This window comes from Mustela lutreola, chromosome 5 (assembly GCF_030435805.1).
Source record: "Mustela lutreola isolate mMusLut2 chromosome 5, mMusLut2.pri, whole genome shotgun sequence".
Taxonomy (NCBI): domain Eukaryota; kingdom Metazoa; phylum Chordata; class Mammalia; order Carnivora; family Mustelidae; genus Mustela; species Mustela lutreola.
This window is the reverse complement of record NC_081294.1, coordinates 31,323,514-31,343,768: the sequence shown is the minus strand read 5'-3', so window position 1 is coordinate 31,343,768 and position 20,255 is coordinate 31,323,514. Positions and strand designations below refer to the sequence as shown.

Sequence of the window (20,255 nt, the reverse complement as noted above, 5' to 3'; positions counted from 1 at the left end):
AGCTTCAATTACATCAATTAATAAATAAACCAAACATAGAGCAGCTTTATGATATACTCCCAATATCTACCGGAAAGAAATAGTCTATATAAATGTATGCATATGCACAGAACATTTCTGGAAGAATATAAGCACATTCTTTTTTTTTTTTTTTAAGATTTTATTTATTTATTTGACAGACAGAGATCACAAGTAGGCAGAGAAGCAGGCAGTGTCGCCCTCAACCCGCAAGGACGACAACGAGCCTGGTATGGTGTTAGTGCTTCATTTCCGTTTATTTAATCAACTTCCTTAGCTTTTATGCGGCAGGGTGACCAATAAGGGGCCAAGCAATGGGGAGAGCCAATGAGAGTCCTGTTACTATGCTGATTAAATTTGATACAGCCAATAACCATGTCCTCCTTTAGGCGGGCTTCACCAGAAAATTCGTTGTATACTTGCCACATATTTTGCTAGCAGTGAGCCAAGCGCCATCTTGTAATGGCAGGGACTTTCCCGGGCCGGAGGCAGTCCCCGACAGGCAGAGAAAGAGGAGGAAGGAGGCTCCCTGCCGAGCAGAGATCCCGATGTGGGGCTTGATGTGGGGCTCGATCCCAGGATCCTGGGATCATGACCTAAGCTGAAGGCAGAGGCTTTAAACCACTGAGTCACCCAGGCGCCCCATATAAGCACATTCTTAAAGACCATCGACTATATGGAAGATGTATAGTTTCCTAGGGCTACTTAACGAAATACCATAAACTGAGTGGCTTAAAGTACCAGAAATTATCATCTTACAGTTCTGGAGTCGAGAAAACAGAAATCAAAATGGTGGCCGAGCTTATTCTGTCTGAGGAGTGTGAAGGAGAAGCAGTTCCATGCCTTTCTCATAGAATCCAGTGAAGGCTGACAAGCCTTGGTGTTCCTTGGCTTGTAGATTCATCTCTTCCAATCCTGTCTCTAACTTCATGTGACCCGTCTCTAGGTTTTCACATGGCCTTCTTCTTTTAAAGACAATAGTCATATTGGAGTAGGGCCATGCAACTCCAATAAGATCTCATCTTAACAAATTTCCTCTGCAGCAACCTCATTTCCAAATCAGGTCACATTCTGAGGTATTGGAGTTATGACTTCAACATAGCTTTTTAGGGAGACCAATTCAACTCCTAACAGAAGGATATGGCCATCTGAATTTAGAGAAAAACCTAAAATTTGTTAATAAGACTACTAGTTAAGTGATGCAGGCATGATGAAGCGCTATTATGGTCCTGATCCCTTCTAAGATAAACATTTAGACAACAAATACCATGCTGTATAAACGGATTGTCCAAATCTCAACATTCAGCATTCAGTTAATTTTAATGATGTTTCTCTCCCTCACTCAGACTTCCTTTCAGCTGAAACAAGCATGAAGTAAAAACTCAATTTCCCTCAAATGGTATTTTTATTTCATGGAGTCCCAAGGGCAAAAGGGCCTTTAGAGGCCTTTTTGTAAATGGCTGTAGTGCTTGTCAGTATCTTCAGCAGAAGGCCAGTCTGTCTGAACGTCTCCAGGAAGGACAAACCCACCACTTCCTGGAACAACCCTTTGTGCGACAGGATGTTCCTAATGGTTAGAAAGCAGACCCTGAGCCAAATTCTGCCTCCTTAAACTTTTCACCATTATGTCTTTGGTCAGCCATCTGAGCTTTGCAAAATTGCATATATATTGAATATTTTATATTTTAAATTATACATGTATACATATGTGTAAGCATATATTTTATAAAATGTCCTAAAATATATGAAAAATATTTTACATTCATTTAAGCTTCCAAAATACCTGGGGACATCTTTCGGCTGTATTCCATGTCTTACCTGAATAGAAATTATAACCCCAATGTCTTAGAGGTAAATAGCAAAAAACCAAAATTTTTAGAAGCAATAACTAGATAAAAGGAAAGCAGTGCAGCCAGCAGAAGCTGACATGAAAGCGAAGGCATTGAGAAACAACAATCAGCTACCAAAAAATAAAAAAATAAGTGCCACATCCTCATTGATAACAATTCTTACAAATACATCTGCCGGCAGAAAATGCTCATCATGTAATTTGACTAACATTTTTACAAGAAAATACCCAATAGAAATATAAATCCAACTTTTCTTTGAAAAGTTTTCTTTGAACAACTTTTCTTTGAAACTCAAGTCTTTTTCCAGAATGTTCCTAAAGAGAGAGATTCTCCTGAGGAGAATGGGAAAAAACAACAACAACGACTACAAGAAAGCAAGTTTATGTACGTAAGAAAGAGCTGAAAGCTTTGAAAATCATAGGGGGATTTTGTGGGAATTTTGCCAAGAAATCTCTTCCAAAAACTTTAATGCTTTAGGCAGCTTGGACAAGGCATGGATTCTGCATATGAAAGGATTCCATAAAATTGTGACAAATTGTTCCATTCACAGTTACTCTGCCAGATTTTGTCACACATTCTGAGAGACGTTAATAAATATATGTCAGCTTGTCATTCCTTCACAAAATACTCCCTTCGCCCAAATAAATAGGCTTATTTGAGGCTACAATGGTCATCTTTGTCTAAGAAATACTGGCTCAATTTGTAGATACATGTTGTTTGCTTGGGGTATCGATTCACACAAAAACCACAATGATGCATCTTTGGAAATATGAAATATCTCCCAGAGGGACTGCAGGAACGTGGGATCCTGAGTCACGGGGACTGGCTCCAAGTGCCAGAAAATCAAACCTAAGCTACTACTAAGAGGAAGTTCTAATAAGACAAATGGAGCTCAGCCTCAGAGTCATTTGGCCACCCAATTGTGCAGTGAGGTAACTCAGAAAATCAGTGTTCAAATTTACCCTCTTTCCTTCATTGATTGTAAAGGGTAGCGTTTCTTCATTACTTCTTCTTCTTCTTCTTCTTCTTTATGATTTTATTTATTTATTTGTCAGAAAGAGAGAGAGAGAGAGATGTGTACAAGTAGGTGAAGAGGCAGAAGGAGAAGCAGGCTCCTGGCTGAGAAAGGAGCCTGATGTGGGACTCGATTCCAGGACCCTGGGATCATGACCTGAGCCAAAGGCAGGCACTTAACTGACTAAGCCCCTCAGGCATCCCTCTTCATTAATTCCATAATTTAAAGAATCTCCCCATGATAATTAAGGTCGTGAAAGGTTAACCTCCCAAAGGGGAAGAAAAAAGTATCACTTAAAATATAAAAAATTATAAAAATCCTACCTTTACAATAATATTTGTGACTGACTTGTGGTAAAAACTAATGATGAGGCCATCTATGAGCACATTAATGATACAGCTGTCTGGATAAGCAACACAGAGTCACGGGTTTCTTCTGCTGTGCTCTGGTAGGATTTTCTTACCAGGAGACAGTTGATTAGGTTCCTGGCAATATAAGCAGTTTATTGCCAAAGTTAAGTTTAATCAGCATTAAAAAGAGGCGCTATTATTTAGCTCTTTCTAGAATTCATATTTCAGAAATGGTTTGTGGGTTACTTCCTTGTTTTTCGCTCAGCATTGACTTTTGTAGAATTACTCATGACTGTAACATTTAGAATGAAATAAAATCCAGAAAGAATGTAAAAGATTGGATACCTTAATAAAGTCGTGGTGAAAACAGCGAGTAAATGCGTCAGGATATCCACACAATTCTATTTACAGTGTCTCACAGGACGCTACAGCAGGTAGCTGACGGAAATCCTGTTTATCTGGAGGTATGCACACTTGGTTTGCTCACAAATTGCAAAACCATCTATTTTAGCACAATCGTGTGGCCAATATCATTGTAACCTGCCCTAACTCATTTTCTCTCCTGACTCACGGGTAGGGTTTTCTCTTCTTGGACTGAACATTCTGCTATTCTTCTAAGAAATTCTTTCCAAATATTGTCTCTCACTTGATTGTACCCAGCAAGAGTTGGTTTGAGACTGGGTTTTGCAACATCAGGGGTTTTACACAACAATGGCTAATTTGGGGTTTGGTGTTGGCGTCGTGGCCTATAAGAACATGGAGGGTTGCCACTTTCCAAGTTTTCCTAACTGACTGGTGACGCTTCCTGGAATAAGAATCCCTGCTTTTCTTTTCAATAATCCCCCCCACCCCCAATTCTGGCAGGGCAGCCTGTGAGACCTAATTAAAACCTGTTACTTCCACACTGCCAAACAAGAAGTCAAACTCACCTGTCCCCTTTATCGCTTACACTGTCAGAGACCTGGACAAGCAGACGGGGTAAGGAGTTTACCCACTTGCAGCCTATCTTTATTTGGGCGGGGGCGGGGGGGAAGAACTCACAATGTTTCTATACAACTTTCATTCTTCTTCCGTGGCTCTGTTCTCTTTTTTCTTTCCACGCCAAGAAATTTTGTAGCTGGGAGTAAGTTCAGTCCTTGCCCCTCATGCTCTGTAGGTCTAGCTCAAGACTCCAATGCCGTTCTATTCCTTCACAGACTTGGTGTATGTGTTGTATTCATACGCCATTTTATCCACTCAAATGGAATGAAAATGTTGCCAGTTCAAAAATATAAGCACACCATCATGTGTATGACACATTCTAACTTCAGAAGTGTTAAACTGTGAAAAAAATATTTATCTTTGAAATGATGAACTATGGTAACTTAAGACAAAAAGAAAAGAGAAAATCTTTAAATATCCTTATAAGGGCATTACTAGAAATGCCAGCTTTCTCCCAGTTTGGTTTCCTGATTGTCTATAGCCCTGCCTATCTCTTCCTTCTCTTGATTTCTTTAATACCCCCCCAAAAAGGCCTAGTATGTGCAGGTCCTGTGGTTGGTGTTGGGGCCGCTAAGTAAACAAGAGATGATCTTTGCACTCAAGATTCTTTTGATTTGGGGCATGGATACAGAAAGCTGCTGGAGAATTACAATAGAGCAACTGTCACTCCACTAGACAGAGCACAGAACCCTACAGGAGCAGAGAAGGGTGACCTGACCCGTCCAGCAGGGCTGATGGAGAGCATTCCAGAAAGGCAGCATCTGAGCTAAGATCTCTAAAACAAATAAGAACATTTGGCCATTCAAAGAGACAAGGCAAATGAGGAAAGGAGAGCTACTCAGATGAAGAAAACAGGAGGCAGCAAGAGAGATGTCAGCATTGTGTTCTGGTAAATGAAGAGGGTTCCAGAAGACTACAGGACAGGAAGAAGTGAGGTGAGCTAGAGGCAGCCCCCTGAATGGCCTTGCCTACTGTGCAGAGGAGATGAAGATTGGTTCTGAGGACATGGTGAACCTGCAAAGGGTTTAAGCATAAAGTGGCAAGATCAGTGAAACCCTTTAAGTCTTCCCTTCACTTTGTGAGGATCAAATTAATGAGAAATAATAATCTGGATCTTCCCTCTGCCTTGGCTTCTGAAATTCCACCATGATTGCACTGGAGAATCACTTTTGTCTTTTCCTTCTGGAGATGCCTATCTATCCTTTTTACTCATTTTCTTTAATACTTTATAATTTTTTCCCCTCTACTATCTCTTTCTGAACGTTTCACCAGCTAGATATTGGCTTCCTAGATTCATCTTCTATGATTTTTATCTTCTTCAAAATTTCCATCTCCTCAACTTCTGGGAACATTCCTAGAATTTAATCTTCCAACCCTACTACTCATATTTTTAAGGGAGAAACAGCACTATCATATTTTGAATTTCTAAGAACTCTTATTTTTTTTTCTTTACAGCTACCTGTTATTGTTTATGGACTTAATAGCTTCCCAAGAATATTCTTCCCAAAGAATATTAATAAACAGTTTTAGCATTTGCATGATTCCCTACATTATCTCTATTTTCTTCTTTTTCCCTGTTTTCGCCTTATTTACTTTGGTTCCTCACTCCATGATGAGGATTCCCCTTAACTTTCTAGTAATCCAAAGCTGTTCTCAGTTAAGAGTGGAGCCTTACAATCTGAGTGGAAGCCCAGTGCACACATGCAAAGTTAGCGGACTTCTTTTCCGGGAAGTCTAGTAGACACGTGGCCATTTGATCAGGGCTTCCCAACCTCTGGTCTGTTAGGATCTTTCTTCTGGTGATTCAGTGTCTCTACAAAAATAACATTCTCATCTTTTGTCTTTGGGCAGCGTCCTGGTTGTATATGGTGTGTGTATGAAGGAAAAGGGGATTGGAGGATCAAACCATTCTAGAAGTTTCTAATAAGAACAGATTTTTATTAGTTCCCTTGTGTTGAGCTATCTATCACCATGCTGGGTGCTGGAGTCTTCACTCATTTGTCACCACACCCGGTGTCTTTGAATCACAAGCCACTCTCATTCGGGTTCTCTAGTTAATGAAGGATGCTCAGGTCTCTTGTGGTAATGATGGGCGAAGAGTGGGAGGTGTTGTAGGCATGAATGTTCTGTTCATGGCAGGCCCTGGGGAATTGGAAGAACCTGTTAGTGTTCCATTCCTTGGGGAGAGGACCAACTTAGATAACTTTACTGCCCACTTCTTGGTCCATCCCCATTCCTCACTCTCCATCTACCACACCAGCTACTTCTGGGAGCTAAGCTTCTCCTGGGTTCTCAGTGTGAATTGCTTTTACAACAGTTCCTAAGCTACCTGCATCGGCATGAGGTCTGGATACCCTTGCCCTAATAAGTCAATGTCTACACCTTCATCTACTTTCTATTCCTCAGTGAGGAATAGAAATACTTTCTATTCCTCAAATAGCTTGCCTGCTGAAGGCTTTTTCTGTTCTCTTTGTTTTTTTAGGTTTATAGTCTTTAATTCATGTAAGTTCAGTGGGGGCTTGGAAGAGGGAGGGGGATAAACATGTGAGTTCAATCTGCCTTCCTTAACTGAATATTGTATTTGCAATTTAGATTTGCGATGTTTTAGCTCAAATAATTCCTTAGGTTCATGTATGAAATAAACATAGTTTCTGAACCATAAATTAATAAGCATGATATGAACATTATGTGAGACATTTGAAGTCAGAGCAATCCTGAAAAATTTAAGTGCATGGTCATAGTTCCTAACACCTACTTTCTGCTTTCTTCTGTTTTTATATTGGTTTTGGCCTCAGTTGAGTTTTCTAAAGCCCTGAGTCAAGATGGAATAATAATAAGATGTCAGAAAAACTTGAACCTAGGCATCTTTCACTCTTTTTTTTTTTTTTTAAGATTTTATTTATTTATTTGACAGACAGAGATCACAAGTAGGCTGAGAAGCAGGCAGAGAGAGAGAGAGAGGGAAGCAGGCTTCCTGCGGAGCAGAGAGCCCGATGCGGGGCTCGATCCCAGGACCCTGAGATCATGACCCGAGCCGAAGGCAGCAGCCCAAACCACTGAGCCACCCAGGCGCCCCATCTTTCACTCTTGATCCCAACTTTCTCACTCTGATACCCCAGATACTTTCACCAATACTTTAGGGAATTTGTACACTCAACTGCAGACTTTGGCAGATTTTTAATCTAGAAAGGGTCAACATTTCCACTCTCAGCTTAGAAGGACGTATCGTTTTTACTTCTGCACATGAGGCCCAGCACAACTGAACCAACTGCCAAGATTTTTTAAAAATCTGCACTTTGCAGTAGGTTCAGTTGGTTAATCCGTACTTAACTATTCTTCTGCTCGATTGTTTGATTTCTTCCTTTTTCCTTGTAACCTTCTCAACAAATGCATTCTCCACAGGGCAAGACCTAGAGAGATTCTCAAACACTAGGGTTTAAAAATGTATACATAGTTGTCCTCCTTAAAGAGGGAAGCCATTTTATTTAAAATGTCTTGATATTTTGATATATTGATGTTTTGATATAATTGATATATGATAAACCTTTGGAATGGATGGTAAGAGCCTGAGGGCATGAAAAGTCTGGCACCAAAGAAATAAAGTTATCTCAGCATGCCCCAGCAAGAATTTAGAAGCTTGCAAAGATGGTAAGGAACCATACGAAAAGGATTTCTAAATCACCCTTCTTATGAAAAAATTGGAATTCAAAGATAAGAAAGAGTATGGCTCTGCAAAGAGACAAAGAAAAGACTTTTAATGATAGGGATGTCTAATATTCAAGTATGTGTGTGGGTACATGCCGCAATAAATAAATATGTATTTTTAATATTTGTTAACATATATAATGCAATAATATTATTATAATACACCAAAACAATATAATCGTAATATAACATAATAATATTATAATACAATAATATATAAAACAATAATACAATAAATTATATAATTAATATTATATAATAATATTATTATATAATAATATAATAATATTATTATATTATAATATAAATAATATTATGTATAATACAATAATATATATTTGTGTGTGTATATATATATGTCAAAATAAATCCCATTCATTTCCACACACCTTCAGAAAAGCCATGCAAATGTCTTGATGTAGGTGGATTTCCCAAGGGGGTTAGAGTGAACTGAGTAAGGAAGAATGTTGAGTTTGACATGGTACAAAATAGAGGTGGCAGATGAGGAACAGCAGAGTAAACCAGGAACTGAAGGGGCGCCGGGGCGGGGGGGCGGAAACCGAGCAGAAACAAGAACTCCAAGCCAGCAGTGGCCCGGAAAACTGTAAATCATCTCCCCCGAAAATCCACGGAGAGACAGGAAGGAACTCAAGGTTCCCACTCTAAATTCATAATACATCAGCTGACATCTGGGTTAGTTTTATGCAATGTCTCAGAGCCTAAAAAAAGGTAAGCAAAACCTGTAGCTTGCTAAAGGAGGCTGCGTCTTATACCCTGTCTGCTTTTGATGAGGACCTGACTGAAAAAGTATTTAATCTAAGTAAGGACACTATAGACCGCCTCAGGAAAACCCCTTTGCTGAAAATGCTCCTGGGGTAAATTGGAGCAAGAAGTGGTATGATGGAAGGAATGTTAAGTATCAGGTGGGAGATCGCACTGGGTGGCCCCCAAGGTTCTTTAAGATCCCGAGTCTATGGTTCTAGGAGCTATGCAGACTCAGACCATTCCAGTGTCCCCCAAATGTCGCTACAGTCCAACGGATGTTATGTATATGTTTCAAAGCCCTCTTAGCGAAGTTCAGCCACACCACGTGGTAGTCCTTATTCTTGTTGAAGCCACTGGTGGGGAAATGGAGGTCTTGCAAAAACTCTTCCAGTATTTCCTGTCGGATCTATCCTGTCGTTCTCTAAAAACACCAAAAAGAGAAATGAATAGCGTTGACAGTGGAAGAGCTTCCAGAACCAGGAGGAGGTGGTCCAGCTTGGGAGAGCAGGGTCGGCCTCTTACCCAGAGGTCTGCTCCTACGCTGGGCCGGGTTTTTGAGTCTGAGAAAGGGGTCGACATGCTAAATTATTATTTGTACATGTCATGCTTTCTCATAAGCACCCTCCGGGGACTTGCATTTTAATTCAAGATGCTGTCTTTATTTTAGGGATAAATCAGTAAAAAGGGTCGGCACTAACCTGTCATTTTCCTCTTCTATTTTAAAGCTCTCTGTGCATGGGAGTTAACTTCTCCCAAAACAAGCATTTGGAAAATTCCTGGTTAGGCCGCTAGCTTGTTTTGTGAATGATGTTTGTGGTCAGCTCTAACATATATAGCTGCCTTCCTCGTCTTGCTGTCTTTTTCATGCATGTTTTTCTTATTTTGGCGTTTTTATGGAAGTGATTAAATATTACTTGGTTTCAAGCTGGTATAGAAATTGTAGAGATGTAGAAAATCCTCTCTAGCTGAAATCCAACATACACATGCCCTCACAATCGTCACACACATGCACATGCCTCCAGAATTCCGAAAGTATGCCCCGGTTTTAGCTCTCCTGTCCTTCCTCTCTCTCTCCCTCTCTCTTTCTTTCTTTCGAGTGTTGAGGTAGGGAAATGAAAGTAAATGTGATTTCATGTTTGGCTTTCTTTCTGATAGAAGAAATATTGTTTGCGTGCCCAGGCCTCTAGTTTTTACCCAGAGTTCAACATAGAAATGTTATTTCAAGTCTTATTCAGAATGACTGAAATGTTTTCACAGAATATCACCTTCCAAACTTTCATTAACATTTACGTGTTTCAATAGCAAGTCCAAGTGGTATAGGAACTCTTAAAGGGGTATGCTTTCCCCACCCCACCTCCCCAAAAATAATATAAAATTAAGCTGAAGAGCAAGTAAATCCTGGTGTTTTAGATCAAAAATTAGGGACACACTGCTTAGTATTTAGTAAGTTCTGGAAAGAATCCCCAAGAAGAAGAATGTTTTTTATTCTATTAAATCAGTTGTGTATAATGTTGTATGATAAAATCTAACAATTTTAGGAGAAATTATGTATTTTGTTATTAGAAAATTCAACTTCTATGGACACTGAGAGAAAGGAAGTATGATAGAGTAAAATCGGGATTCATGCCAGAATAAATTTTTTGTGAGAAATTCCTCAGCTATCAGAAGACTTAACAAGTCTATTCTGTATTCAATATCACCTGTAGACTTAGTGCGAGAAAAAAATCTATTCCATTTAATTACTTCTTAGGAAGTTTAATTGGAATATTGGCTTCATCATCATATAATTCAGTTGGATCTTCAAACTATTTATGTGATAACTAAAAGGAGATTATATATTTGGATATATTTTTTAGATACTCTATTTATATATGTTATTATATTAATGACTGAAGGTATGTTCAAAAAAATTTCTTTACCTATCCATATTATTTGTTGCTAGGAGACAAATATGAAGCATCTAATATTATTATTAAATAGGTTATAACCCACTTTTAATTTCACAGTAACAATTGCTTTTGGATGGGTATTTATTCAGACTCTATAGATATATTATACAGTCGGTGCAAATAACAACATCTTTCTCTGCCTGGTTTCTATTTGTAACTTGCAGAAGGGTTAATAAGCATGACTCTTACTAACTAAGCAGGTTGAGGCTCCCCGAAAAGAGTAAGATGATCTCCGACTCAGCAAGTTAAGCTATTTGCAATTTAAATACATTATGATCTACATAAATCAATTGAAAGCAAAATGTTTATGTTTAATTTTCTTTTTTGTATCAAAAATGTATAATGATAGTATTTTATATAACATTTTTGTCATGATCAATTTTATCTCTTTTATCATAATATGTGGGGCAGGTAATTTTCAATTTGAAGAATGCTACACACAGAGACTAGTTATTTGCCACAGGACAGAAAACAGTGGCCATGCCAGTATTAGCCACAAAGTCCACTATACCCTGGCCCAGTGTACCCTTTATTGGAGTGGAAAAAGGACCTCTTCTACTGAGGAATCTCAAACTTGAGCCTTCCTTACTTTAAATAATCTTATGGTTTTTGTGTCCTCATTAACATTTGAACTCTTTAAAATGACAATCTTCCATTTTATTTTAAAAAGATCCATTCAGGTATAAGTAAATACCTTTACTTACTTCTTTAATTAATATAATACATTTATGGTTTTAAAAAAAATATCTTTTTGTTGTGTCCAAACTTAGCAGTACAGTGTGGGGACTATTCAATAAGGATGAATAATTTTTGAATAGTGACTAATCCCTCAACAAGATTATTTCAGCCTCGAATGTCTCCCAATCCAAGGAATCAGTTTTTCACCTTATTCATCTCAGGTTTTACTTTTTTTTTTTTTTTTTTTTTTTTTTTTTGGTGAGTAGCAAACTCTACTGTTGCCAACTCTACCTCTATCCTCACATTGTTTCCCTTGCTTGGATGGAAGGCTCTATCTCTCCCTATGAGCTTTCCTCCAGAACGCCTTAACCAGTGAGCATTCCGCAGCTAAGAAGAACCAGATGGCCAGAAGCAGACGTTAATATTTCCCTCCCATATCCTCTGGGCAATCCTTCTTCGCAGGGGACAGGTGTGCTGACTTACCACTACTCTGAGACTTAAACTAATCCAAATAACAAAGGACAGTTGTCCTATCTTGATGGCAGACATAAGGCAGAAGAATCCTACTTTTATGCAACCAAAAAACAACTGTTTTGAAGAACAACCTGTTTAGAGAAAGCCCCAAGTTGTCCCACATATTATTTATACAGTGCTATTTATTATATATACAATAGTACCGAAAGAATTTCTTGATTCAACTAAAATATTTTAGGCAAAAGAGAAATAAAAGGCATTATGATTTTACATTATAGTGCTCAAAGATACTTGGAGATTCAAAAGCATATGCATCTAGAACTGTCTAGGTGACTCAGTCGGTTGAGTGTCTGCCTTTGGCTCAGATTGTGATCTCAGGGTCCTGAGTCTGGGCTTCCAGCTCAGTGAATGGTGTGCTTCTCTCTCTGCCTCTGCCCACCTCCCTGCTCGTGCTCTTCCTCTCTCTCAAATAAGTAAATAAAATCTTTTTTTAAAAAAGTGTATGGATCTAGCAAAATAAAATAAAAACATAGGTAAATTCATAGCGTCTGTGCTAAGAGAGACATTAGGAATAATTTAAAGCTCACATATCTATATCCTTCTTCCTTCTCCTTCATCAGATTAAGAGCTCATTCAGAGTAGTTGAAAGTTCACTGGGCAGGATAATGAGAGAAGAATTGGTTTGAATCTTGGCACCCTCACAAGCACTTGAAGGAGTTCCCTGATCCTCTGAGACCCATTTTTATCACCTTTAAAGTGAAGACAATTGTACTGCTCTAATTTGCAACAAGGATCTGAGGATCAAATGAGAATATTTTTGAAAGTTTTGTAAAGTTGCATACAAAAAGATATAATCAACACCATCCTCGTGAAGGTCAAAGTCCTATCCCATTCTTCTTCTGCTCTCCGGTTAGAGGTGCCACTCAGTCTTGAGCAACAGAAAGATAAGGAAGTGATGCACACCGCCCCCCCAACCTCCAAGAGATCAGCAGTACCTCCACAAGATAGAATTGCCTTTTGCAACTGTATTCTGACTACCAAAGACACCCCCAAAAGAAAATCTACATAAAATTTTATAGATTAAATTCCTTAAGTTTATCAAGCCAGGAAAAAGGAAAAGTAAACTCTGGAACATCTCAGCAGACAAGCACATGACAGCAATACAGGCCCCTTCCTAGGGCTCAGAAGCCAGACTTTGTACCTATTTGTTTTCCTCGCCCCCGTGGTGTGAAGCAGACAGGAAGGGCATGTCGTTTTGCAAAATCATCTGACTCCAGCCTGAAATCAGTAGTCCAAAGAAAAAGCACTTGGGAGCGTAGGGGTATCAAAGAGGGGGCCAAGCTCAGGCCTTCTGATAAGGTATAATGTTGAGTGGAGAGTGGCTAATATGACGGCATTGCCCCTCGATACTGAAGGCGCCCCCTCAACACATACAGAGATCTGCTTCCGCTCTGGAGCGGAATTAGGGAAACAAAGCCATTCTCTTAGTCAAGGGGAACGATGATACCCAGAATCTGAATTCTGGGCTTCTAAGTGCTGAAAGCATATTGGTTTTCCTGTAAAATACCTCCTTATGGGAAGCTCTCTGAGCTGAAGCATGGAATCCTAGGGAGTGAAGTCATGCTTGTTTATCTACAGGACCCAGCTAGTGAACCAGCGGTACCCAGCTCATGCAAAATGTTGGGTAAATGAATGAGTGAGGGAATGATGAACAAATGAACTCCATGAAATACCTAATGGTAACAGTGGTCTTTAATTTTTTGTATTGTAGAAATGTTCAAAATGTAAACAAAACTAGAAAGAATTATAAATTGAACCCTTTATAGTCCCCTCGCTCTGCTTCAACAATTGTGTTTTGGGGCACCCGAGGGGCTCAGTCAGTTAAATGTCTGACTCTCGATTTCAGCTCTGGTCACGATCTCAGAGTTGTGAGATTGAGCCCTGCATTGGGCTTCGTGCTGGGCATAGAGCCTGCTTATGATTCTCTCCCTCTCCCTCCAACCCTCCCTGCACCTCACTTGTGCATGCTCTCTCGCGCGCTCTCTCTCTCTCTCTCTCTCTCAAAAACAAACAAACAAAAATCTTGTTTCATCTATTCCTCCTCAATTTGAGGGATGGAGTAGGTTATTTTAAAGAAAATACAAGGTATCATCATTTCATTGATATGTACTCTATATCTCTAATATATAAGGATAATGCATTTACACATTTGACAAAATTAACAGTAATTCCTTAGTACCTTGTAAAAATCCCAACTTCTCTGCCTCAAAAATCTCTTTTTTTTTTTTTTAAATTTTTTATTTTTATTTTTTTTTTTAATTTTTTATTTTTTATAAACATATATTTTTATCCCCAGGGGTACAGGTCTGTGAATCACCAGGTTTACACACTTCACAGCACTCACCAAATCACATACCCTCCCCAATGTCCATAATCCAACCCCCTTCTCCCAAACCCCCTCCCCCCGGCAACCCTCAGTTTGTTTTGTGAGATTAAGAGTCACTTATGGTTTGTCTCCCTCCCAATCCCATCTTGTTTCATTTATTCTTCTACCCACTTAAGCCTCCATGTTGCATCACCACTTCCTCATATCAGGGAGATCATATGATAGTTGTCTTTCTCTGCTTGACTTATTTCGCTAAGCATGATACGCTATAGTTCCATCCATGTTGTTGCAAATGGCAAGATTTCATTTCTTTTGATGGCTGCATAGTATTCCATTGTGTATATATACCACATCTTCTTGATCCATTCATCTGTTGATGGACATCTAGGTTCTTTCCATAGTTTGGCTATTGTGGACATTGCTGCTATAAACATTCGGGTGCATGTGCTCCTTTGGATCACTACATTTGTATCTTTAGGGTAAATACCCAATAGTGCAATTGCTGGGTCATAGGGCAGTTCTATTTTCAACATTTTGAGGAACCTCCATGCTGTTTTCCAGAGTGGCTGCACCAGCTTGCATTCCCACCAACAGTGTAGGAGGGTTCCCCTTTCTCCGCATCCTCGCCAGCATCTGTCATTTCCTGACTTGTTGATTTTAGCCATTCTGACTGGTGTGAGGTGATATCTCATTGTGGTTTTGATTTGTATTTCCCTGATGCCGAGTGATATGGAGCACTTTTTCATGTGTCTGTTGGCCATCTGGATGTCTTCTTTGCAGAAATGTCTGTTCATGTCCTCTGCCCATTTCTTGATTGGATTATTTGTTCTTTGGGTGTTGAGTTTGCTAAGTTCTTTATAGATTCTGGACACTAGTCCTTTATCTGATATGTCGTTTGCAAATATCTTCTCCCATTCTGTCAGTTGTCTTTTGATTTTGTTAACTGTTTCCTTTGCTGTGCAAAAGCTTTTGATCTTGATGAAATCCCAGTAGTTCATTTTTTCCCTTGCTTCCCTTGCCTTTTCCATTGTTCCTAGGAAGATGTTGCTGCGGCAGAGGTCGAAGAGGTTGCTGCCCGTGTTCTCCTCAAGGATTTTGATGGATTCCTTTCGTACATTGAGGTCCTTCATCCATTTTGAGTCTATTTTTGTGTGTGGTGTAAGGAAATGGTCCAATTTCATTTTTCTGCATGTGGCTGTCCAATTTTCCCAGCACCATTTATTGAAAAGGCTGTCTTTTTTCCATTGGACATTCTTTCCTGCTTTGTCGAAGATTAGTTGACCATAGATTTGAGGGTCTATTTCTGGGCTCTCTATTCTGTTCCATTGATCTATGTGTCTGTTTTTGTGCCAGTACCATGCTGTCTTGATGATGACAGCTTTGTAATAGAGCCTGAAGTCCGGAATTCTGATGCCACCAACGTTGGCTTTCTTTTTCAATATCCCTTTGGCTATTCGAGGTCTTTTCTGGTTCCATATAAATTTTAGCATTATTTGTTCCATTTCTTTGAAAAAGATGGATGGTACTTTGATAGGAATTGCATTAAATGTGTAGATTGCTTTAGGTAGCATAGACATTTTCACAATATTTATTCTTCCAATCCAGGAGCATGGAACATTTATCCATTTCTTTGTGTCTTCCTCAATTTCTTTCATGAGTACTTTATAGTTTTCTGAGTATAGATTCTGTGTCTCTTTGGTTAGGTTTATTCCTAGGTATCTTATGGTTTTGGATGCAATTGTAAGCATTTGACAAAGTACAACATCCCTTCCTGATCAAAACTCTTCAAAGTGTAGGGATAGAGGGCACATACCTCAATATCATCAAAGCCATCTATGAAAAACCCACCGCAAATATCATTCTCAATGGAGAAAAACTGAAAGCTTTTCCGCTAAGGTCAGGAACACGGCAGGGATGTCCATTATCACCACTGCTATTCAACATCGTACTAGAGGTCCTAGCCTCAGCAATCAGACAACAAAAGGAAATTAAAGGCATCCAAATCGGCAAAGAAGAAGTCAAATTATCACTCTTCGCAGATGATATGATACTATATGTGGAAAACCCAAAAGACTGCACTCCAAAACTGCTAGAACTTATACAGGAATTCAGTAAAGTGTCAGGATATAAAATCAATGCACAGAAATCAGTTGCATTTCTCTACACCAACAGCAAGACAGAAGAAAGAGATATTAAGGAGTCAATCCCATTTACAATTGCATCCAAAACCATAAAAATCTCTTTTAATGTGTTATTTGTTGGACCCATAATCCAAATAAGCCTCATAAAATTGCATACTTTTTCTTTTAAAGTCTCTATAAATCTATAGCAGTTATTCCCACTCCACACCAGTCTTTCATTAATACCATTGCCTTGTCGGAGAAAACAGGCCATTTATCCTGTATAATGTACCACGTTATGGATTTGGTTGACATGCCTGCTGGTATCATTTAATTCGATCTTTTATCTGTATTTCCCCTAAACTGGTAGCTATATCTAGAGGTTTGATTTGATTCAGTCTACTTCAAATACATTTCACAGTTAGCTGTGTATTTCCTACAGCATCTCACAGAAGAGATCCTTAAAATGCACGAAAGGGTGGGAATCTATTTGGCCTTTTTATATGTCAAATATAGAACATGATAGGTTCATATTCTGGACCTACTAGAAATCAGATCCTCAAATTAAATAATACATGTCTTCTCTTTTTGGTTTTACGTGTGTCTGTATCAGTGCAGTATCTACATGCAGCTATTTTCTTGAACTTGGGACAAGAGGAACAGAAGTCAGACCAGTTTAGTGGGCATTCCCCTCACTAAAGAAGGGATGTCCCACAGGTAAGGATGAACATTTCCAGTTTGGAAGAAAAGATGAGAAGAGAAAGCTAAATCATGCTTGGAGATTATAATGATTTCCTGATATTTACTATCAATGAAACATACTGCTTAAGGGAAGGTAGAAATCAACAGGCTCCACTGGGATAGGTACCACAGGGGAAGTATAAATCTAAGAGGGAATAAGGATAAGATAGTAGGGCAGTGACTTAAAATTGATTGGGATGGTTTGGGGTGCCTGGGTGGCTCAGTCGGTTAAGCATCCAACTCTTGATTTCAGCTCAGGTCATGATCTCAGGATCATGAGATCAAGTCCCGCATCGGGCTTGGTGCTGGGTATGGAACATACCTAAGATTCCCTCTCCCTCTGCCTCTTCTCTCCTATTTGCATGTGTGCGCACTCTCTAGCTCTCTCAAAAACACCCCCCAAAACAAAAAAGCCTAGATGGTTTAAAACAAGAGAAATTTATTCTCTGGCAGTTCTAGAGGTTAGAAGTTTGAAATCAAGGAGTTGTCAGGGCCCTGCTTCTTCCAAGGTCTCCAGGGAAGAATCGATTCCATGTTTCTCTCCTTGCTTCTGTCAACAACCTCTGTCTACCGTGTACCTTGGCTTGTAGCCACATCCTTCAGACCTCTGCCTCCATCTTTCTGTCAGCTTCTTCCCTGTGTGTCAGTGTCCAATTTCCCTTTTCTTTTAAGGACACCAGTTGTTGGATTTAGGGCCCATCCTAACCCAATAGGACTTCGTCTTAACTTGATTACACCTGCAAAAACCCTCTTTCCAAATAACGTCACATTTGCAAGTTCCCAGTGGACATGAGTTTTTGATTGGACATGAGTTTTTGATCAAAAACACTCTCTTTGAGAAGATTACATTTGAACAACTAAAATGGTTAGAGAACTAGACAGCCACAAATCTGGAGAAAGAGAGTGGAAGCAAAGAGTAGCCTAGTGTGAAAGTCTGAGATATGAAGCGCGTGAGGGGAAGATCAGTAGCAGTGACAGTGACAATGGTAATGGGGTACAGGGGAGAGCAATATAGCCTTGGAAGCCAGTTCTAAGGATGGTAACTTTGACACTAATGGGGATAGGAATTATTGGAGGTTTCTAAACCAAAGTGTGATATTATTGGACATTTCCGTGAGAACCGCTAGCTGCTGTATTGACTAGACTGTGAGAGGGATAAGGGCAGAAGTACTTAGGAGGTTATTGCAATGACCCATGGGAGAAATTTGATGATGATTTGGACCACAGTAGAAGCAATCAGATAATAAGATCAACACATAAAAATGTTCCATATTTTTCCCCATTAGTACTTATCTCTTTTATGATCAAGCGTCTTGTCACCTGTTCATATGCATTCCCAGAGAAGGGAGGCAAGCACCAAAAGTTTAAGAATTGGTTTTATGAGAAAATCTTAGAATGAGAAGAACTGAGCATTTTCTTTTTCCTGCAGTTAACATTGATAGCTACCATAGGGCCTACTGTGTACCAAAAATTTATTATTTTACATCCATTCCTGTATCACTTAATCCTCGAGATAAGCATGCACTATTGCATTGTTTTCCATTTCACACATAAGGAATGTAAAGGTTAGAGAAGTTAAGCAGTGTGTCCAATCATATGAATAGTTAAGGACAGAACCAGGATTCTAATATATGTATACTGAATCTTAATCCCATGTGGTTCTCATTGTGCTACAGTGTGAAGCAGGAAAACAAAGTCATTATTCTAGTTAAGTATCTAATCACTGGGGTCCAGGTCTTTAAACACCATGTTCCAGAGAGACGTTACTTGGTGTTCTTCATTTGTAGGTAGCTGATTAATCAATTTGATTGATTATTACTGACCAGGAATATTGTGAAAAGATACCCTTCCATAGTGAGCATATTAGGAGAGAACATAGCTAGTCTGTACCTCATTCTGGAGATGAATGTGCAAATCTCTTTCCATCCCCACATTCAATGACATCACGGACACCTAAAAACAGCTACCCCCTGCTGGGAGTAATTACTCCACGGAAATCAACAAGCACAGTAAATCAGAGCTTTTTTATTCAGAGACCTGGTTTACCAACAAACTGTTTCCTATAACTCAAATTCAGTCACAGCAAAATATAAAGGTGTGGGGGTGGGGGTGAGAGAGTGAGGGAGGGAGAAAGTGGAAAGAGGAGGGAAAGAGAGAGACAAGACAGTGTTATCAAATTATTGTAGTTAACATTAGTTTGAAAACTGCCTTAATATAAACCAAAATAACAGAATGTGTCCGCCGGACAGATAAACACATTTAAAGTTTATGATTACATATTTCCTGGTTGGCCTCGGCAACAGGACTTTAGGACTTCAGCGTTTTCAGCAACAACCGCACCGTTCTGGACCGGTTTTTCATCCATCCAAACACACACCCAGCCTAGCCTTTCCAGGTGGTGTTTCTTCAGCAAACACACTTTGGGTGAGCTCAGTTCTTCCACGGAAGACTGAAGCGACAGTGATCCAGGGAGAGGCCTGCTAATGGGTTTCAGGAGCTTTGGCTTCTCTCCCAACAGAAGCTGGTGATGAGGTTTCTTTCCCTGAGTTGGCCTAGAGAAATGTTCTTTTACCAAAGATAGATTGAGGAGGAGAATCAGTCTCAGTACTAACCAGAATAAGCATGTTTTCCTGGTCATGGGTGGGGGAAATATCAGGGTAGCTCCATTTAGAGGGAGTGACGATGTCTGAAAGCCAGGTAGAAATGGTTTCAGGGATTACCCGTTATTTTGGATCATCCCCTCAACTTGTATCATTCACTAATATTTCTCCTAAAAAAACAGTGGCTTGGGGCACCTGGGTGGCTCCGTGGGTTAAGGCCTCTGCCTTCCACTAGGGTCATGATCCCAGGGTCCTGGGATCAAGCCCCGCATCGGGCTCCCTGCTCAGCGGAGAGCCTGCTTCCCTGCCCCCTCTCTCTCTGTCTGCCTTCTCTGCCTGCTTGTTATCTCTGTCAAATGAATAAATAAAAAATCCTTAAAAAAAAAAAGTGGCTTATCTATTGAACCAATACACACACATATGTACCCCCCCCACAAACACATAAACACACACACACCTGCTACTAACTCTACTTCTACCCAATCCCCCTCCCTCTCTTTCTCTTTTAAGATTATTTATTTGGGAGAGATTGAGTGCGGAAGGGCAGAGGGAGGGGGAGAGAGAAACTTTCGTGGACTCCTCACATGACATGGGTCTTGATCTCAAGACCCTGATATGACGAC

General features: G+C 39.6%; 1 protein-coding gene across 2 annotated transcripts in view; it reads left to right on the top strand.

Moving 5' to 3' along the window:
• The window catches only part of DAB2 (DAB adaptor protein 2), a 172,366-nt gene that overhangs the window by 93,326 nt on the left and 58,785 nt on the right, over positions 1-20,255 (top strand). Inside the window, exon 1 of one of the 2 annotated variants that reach the window (XM_059173860.1) lies at positions 4,050-4,211. The exons of the other annotated variant lie outside the window; for it this stretch is intronic. The gene's annotated coding sequence lies outside the window, so the exon portion shown is untranslated. Of the gene's footprint in view, positions 1-4,049; positions 4,212-20,255 lie in introns of those variants that run through there. 2 annotated transcript variants of the gene reach the window in all.